The sequence below is a fragment of the Cryptomeria japonica genome, chromosome 9, assembly GCF_030272615.1.
Source record: "Cryptomeria japonica chromosome 9, Sugi_1.0, whole genome shotgun sequence".
NCBI classification, from domain to species: domain Eukaryota; kingdom Viridiplantae; phylum Streptophyta; class Pinopsida; order Cupressales; family Cupressaceae; genus Cryptomeria; species Cryptomeria japonica.
Window position 1 is genome coordinate 707154994 of NC_081413.1, and position 6423 is coordinate 707161416.

Genomic DNA, 6423 nt, shown 5'->3' on the forward strand with positions numbered 1-6423 from the left:
AACATCAATAACCTCTTTACTGCAAACATATTCTACATTATTTGGGGCATTTAAACCTTGCCTGATTCAAATTTCTGGGTAGGTTCTTGGCGATTTATGTTCCTGATGCATGAGAAGGGCTTGCTCAGTGGGAGAACAAATCTTGCATCTAGAAACATGATTAAATGTAAAATAACTTTGTATCATTCTATTAAAACTATCGTGAATAGTTGGCATGAGATTTCCACTGCCCATGAAGATGATGTACGAGAGCTTGTGGTTTTCACTGTGTATTTTTTTCAATCAAAATAGAGAAATGCAAATCAGGGCATGTTTATCCACTTGAGAGCTAATAGCATTCAACAAAAGTTAGCTCATTGTCATATTAAAAATAAAATTCCAGCCAAATTTTGCCCATTTTTCATTACATTCATGTTTTTTCTTAGAGAAATGTTGGTAATGTCATGTGGTGGGCCAAAAGTTTATTTTTTAATTAGTTGACAACTTAGTTTATAGGGGAGAGGACCCAGTAGTTATGCACCCTAAGTTCGCACTTCGCAAAATCTTATGTGGAAATTTCAAATCACTCCCAATTGTTTACAACAGCTTATTTGGCAAGTGCCCTGCTTATAATTAAGGTTTGAGGGCACCATCATCAAATATGATGTCACATCAGCATGCTTTTTGCCAAGGTGTCCAAAACAACCCCAAAAAAGGTGAGACCAATAGTCGTGCAAAAAGTGCCCCAATACTTGTGCAGCTGATGTGGCATCACATGATTGGTTGCTTTTTACAACTAATGGTACATTTCATTCAGTTATTGGTAGTCATCATCAACAATAACAACTTTAAAGTCGCAACTATTGGTGTAGTGTTGTCAAAAAATTTGGACATTAAATCAACAACTATGGTTATCAAATCAACAAGTATGAGTATTAAATCAACAAGTTCTATCACAACAATTGAAATGGTCAACGCTTGCGGAATCATACTTTATCATTTGCGCATTGCCTTATTTTAGGGTTTTTTTGCGTCGCATTAACATTTCTCCTATGTCACGCACTTGGTCTTTATCATTTGCGAGCATCGAGTCCTTCTGCTGCATTCTTCAGTTGTTTCGCTTTCGAATTTGGTCTTGTCGATAACAATCTTCAGTCATGATTTTAGTCAATCTTATCCTGTCGCATAAATGTGCGTGCTCATTTGTCATCATTTTGGACATCGTCAATCCTAATTAGGGTTTTGTCCTCTTATCAATCTTGTCATTTTGCGATCGATTTGTCATCAATCGTTGTCCTCTTATCAATCTTGTCGTTTTGCGATCGATTTGTCATCAATTGTTGTCCTCTTATTAATCTTGTCGTTTTGCGATCGATTTGTCATTGATCGTGGTCATTTTTAATCTTGTCATTTTGCGATCAATTTGTCATCAATCGTCGTCTTTCTCAATCATGTCAATTTGGATCAATTTGTCATTATTCCTCGTCAATTGGTGCATTTGTCAATCAAATCACTTATCAGCATTGGTCATTTATCAATTCAAAATCATGATCAAATCGACATCAAATCAATCTTACATCAAGACCTAATTGTCGTTCTTGCATTTTTAATTTATCTTCTAGGGTTTCATGATTTATTTCATTTAACCTTGTTTGTCATTTTCTCTCCATTTTCTCTTTAGGATAAATGATTTATTTATTTATCTTAATTCTTCTTGTCGCAATTAAATGTTTATTTAATTGGCTAATTAATTCCCTCTCTTTGTGTGAATTAATTAATGAATGAAAACTTGTTAATTAATTCACTAAATTTCTAATTTCTCCTAATTCCTAATTTTCTAATTTCATCATTTCTAATTTTCTAATTTCCTAATTTTCTAATTTTCCTAATTCCTAATTTCCACCTATTTTCTAATTTGTCAAATTCAATTTCCACCTAATTAATTTCTCTCTAGTTCTTCCTATTTTTGTGCTTCGGTGGAAACATGAATTTCTCATGCGTCATACTTTTGGCATAGCAAGATGTCATAAGCTTTCAGTCCTCTAACCTTTGCATTGGCAATATGTCATAATTCATGACATAGGTGGTGTCATAACCTTCTTCTTTCCACTCAATTGTGCCATTTTTGAAATCAATTGCCTCTAATATCAATTTCATGCTAATCTGATCTTTTCTCCAATTTGTCTATAAATTGGATGAATTTCTTCAATCAAGACTACTACTTGGTTGAATCAATCACGCTTCGAGTATTCTTGCGCTACAATCTTGTCTACTTGCTTTCACATCATGCTTATGCACTAGTAGGTGAGAGCCACAAACAAATCTATTTGAAGGAGAAAGAAGGACAATGAGCCACATGAAGGAGACATCCAAGTTTGCATTTGGTTGGCTTAGTTTTCAATCTTGAATTGATGTCTTGTTTTCATGTCTTTATTGAGTGTTTTTAGGATTGATCATTGCATTTGAGCTTTCGTGATTGAGCTAGATTAATATTGATTTGCTTTGATGATTTCCAGATTCCTAGTTACATTAATTGGTGAACCCGACGTGAACTAACCCCCTAACCATGCTTTTGAGTGCTTTTGAGATGATTTGCAGGTGAAAAACCCAAGAAACAGGGTAATGCAGGCCTTTTTGGGCACTTCTGCGCCTGTGTAGGAGCAATCTGCACCTGTGTCAAGCATTCTGCGCCTGTGTCAAAGACTTCTGCGCCTGTGTCAAAGGGATCTGCGCCTGTGTTGCATCATTCTGCGCTTGTGTCAAGCATTCTGCGCCTATGTAAGGCCAGAAACAGAGGTAAAAAGGCTGTTTTTCTTACTTGCAAATTGATTTGTTTTGCATTCTGTTTCTGCTTTTTGGTTTTATGGTACTAATTCTTTGTGCAACATCTTGGCATTATGCATGGCAAAGACAAAGATGAAACTACTAACGAGTTTTATGCAGGTTCGATAGTCAAAGATCAAACATATCAAACATCTAACTTGGTGGTTTTGCAGGTTGCCTTGGATTACAACTAAACTTTGTGTTTGAAATTCATATTTAGGCACCTAGTATGATTTCTAAATAGGTTGGAATGAATGTATGTTTGCTTTGATTGTTGAGTTTGACATTGGAGTAGGAGAGTATGCTCTCATCCTTCTTAGGGTGATCAGAAATCCAGATCTTCAATACCATTCTCATGTCTTGATTGTGTGTTACCTTTAGAGGGCATACCTTCCCGACCATTTGCTTTTGCAAGCAAGTGACAATCGTGAGAAGGGAACGACCTAAAGTGAGTACGGATAGAATACCTTGGCATTCTAACTCACTATAAATAAATACCTGATGAGCGAAAGCTTTGAAGGAAGGGTTATGCGGGAATTGCAGTTAGTTGGGAAGTGATGACCCTTGAACTCTTTCTCATATCAGCATCTAAGTAGGGCCTCACGGTCTAAATCGTGTTTGCGCGACTACATTTGTTTGGTATCTTGGTGGGCTTAATGTCTCAATCATGCTTGCGTGACACTAAGGAGTAACACTTAACATAAATCCTTATTAAACACCTTGTATTTAGAGGCCAAAAATCATTCTAGTTGCTTGAGAAGGACAAGTTCAGATACTTGGAAGAGATACTAAGTTCACCATGGGGAGCTTTCCATGGGGACTGATGCTTGGCTGCCCTGAGAAGTGAGTGCCGTGGAGGGGAGCCCGTGGGGTCAAGCATCTATGTATTCTCCTTGAATCCCATAACAAGTCTACCTCTCAAGTATCTAATGTCCTTGCCTACCATAAGAAATGTGTGAATGAGCATGATTGTTTTGAGTCTAAGTTGAAATATCTTGTCTTCTTTGTTTGTCAAAAGTTGAATTGTATCTCATTTCAAAAGCAAGGCAAATTAATTCAAAACAAGGTTAAACACAAGAACATTTCATCCAACAAAATTCAAAACACCTTCAAACATGGTTGTCAAATATTTTTCAAAGTCTTGTCTCAACATTCATGTCACTTAGATTTAGGTTCATCTTAGGTTTGCATTTTGCAAATTCATTGTCAATTACCAAGGTTAAGTTTCACCTAGGTCATACTCCTTTGCATATCAATAAGGGTCATCCATTTTGCATGTATCCTCTTGCATTAGAGTAATACCATTTCATAATTCAAACTTAGGTTGACATTGTCATACATTTGCATTTGCATACCCTAGGTTTCTTCATTAAGCTTAGGTCATTATCATATCATATTAGGGTCATTTGCATAGTAATTGTCCCTTTGCATATAGTGTTAAAACTAGGTTTTGTTATACTTGAGTAAACCAAATCTTTGATAAACCCTAAGTCATTGTTAGGAAGTCTAGACCTTATCAAACCTTTTCTCTTTATGTCATTATTGTCATTTGGTCAAACCTAGCTTAGTATCCAAGCATATAGGGGAGACATTGTCATTTTGTCCTTTTGTCACTTGGTCCTTTTGTCCTTTTGAGGTCTAGTCATCATTTCAATTTCCTAAGGGTCTCTTTTTAGATTTGCATTTCAAAAGTTTGTCAAAATCTTGAAAAACAACCAAAAACATAGATTGCATGCTTGCCATAGATTGCATTTTCATCTATTTAGTTTGCATTTAGTTGCATATCATACATTATCTTTGAAAAATTCCAAAAATATTGCATTTGCATAAGTGACATGCCTGTTGAGACAAGATCAAAATCTAAAAAGATGGGTGAACCAACGTATCAACCCATTGACAACATATCAAATTCACGGTTTCAAACTAGTCAAACAGTACAAATTGAAGGTTCATCAAACACATCATTACCACCATATGGAATGGTTCAACTTGGACCACCTCCATTATATGAACCAGTATTTGTACCCATGAAACCAAGACATGGGAGTGTTCCACCAACACCAAGAGGAAATATACCTTTCGATTGGAATCAACCAAACCTACAACATGACATTCAAACTCAAACATTATATGAGGAACAAACTCTTTCGCAAGGATTTGGTTCAGATCAAGGCATTCAACATGAGACAAATCCAAATGTTTTACCAGATTCTTCATCAGATTCGGATGCTTCCGATGATGTTGATATGTTCCTTCAAGATCCAAAATTGACAAAAAAGATGGATAAATTCTTAAACAAGGTCTTTAAGATGTTCCCACAGAAATATCTTGACATGATGAGTAATGTAACCTCCTCAAGTGAGCAAATCAATGTGCAAAAACAACAAGGCGGTGAGCTGTTAAGTTTCTCTTCGCATCCAAATGAAGAACATGTGCAACAAGAAACTCAACCTACCTTGATGAGTAAACGTGCTTCAAAGGCATTGATAGTGACTATTCCTCAAAAGTCACCATTTGAGACAATAAATAATCCATTATTTAACACAACACCTGTAATACAAGATCAAACAAGGACCACACAAATATTGACAACTGTCCCTCAACAAGAAGTGGTTCCTCACATGCATAAAATTGGATCAAAATCTAAGATGCAAGAAAGCTTCACGATTGGAATGTCTGATCTCACCAATGTCCAAAACAATTCCACAATGCAACAAAGTTCCTATGTCCCATTAAGCTCAATATATTTGCCAAACACTCACGTACCTGTTATGCAGACTATTGTGACAGATCCTTCGATAATGGCGACACAAAGAGCTACGGATAGTGGTTTGCACCAACAACAACTGTTGCAACAATTGAGTAATACACAAAAGGTACAATCAAATGTGCAAACAAACAATGTACAACAACAACAATATTGCATTCGACAAAAAATCGCAGCGCCTTCTGCCTCATTACAAGTTAATGCAAACTTGCAACCACCACAATGGATTGGACAAACAACACAACAAATTAATGCAAGTGCCATACCCCATCTTAAGGAGAAACAACAAAAACCACCCAAACAAAGTTTTTTGCAAATGATGGGATTTACAGTATGACAACAATTGGCACAAAGTCAACAAATTCCGATTCGTCAGCACCAACAACAACATGTGCCCCAATATGTGCCAAGACAAACAAGCTATCATACTTCACAACCGTAATTGACGTCTGTGCACTATCAACAACACCCTCAATTGCAATATCAACCTAGACTACAAACGATAATTCAACCACAAGAAGCACAACAACAAGGTCAATATCAAGGCATGGCACAACCACAACAACAAGAGGTCTACCAAGAACATTATATGCCGGAGACACCAAAGACGGCAATTTCAGAGCATCAACAACCAATCGGAAACACGATGTATCGACAAAGAGTACCCACCAGGATTAATGATGGACCTCCAAAATCTGATACAATTGCGTAACAGCTTGATAAGTTGCAACGACAAGTCGACGCATTAGAAACCAAAGGAACAAAGAAGTTGTACACAGATCAAGATTTATGTCCTAATCCATTTGACAAGAGCTTATACATGCCTCCCTTCCCTAAACATTTTGAGGCACCTA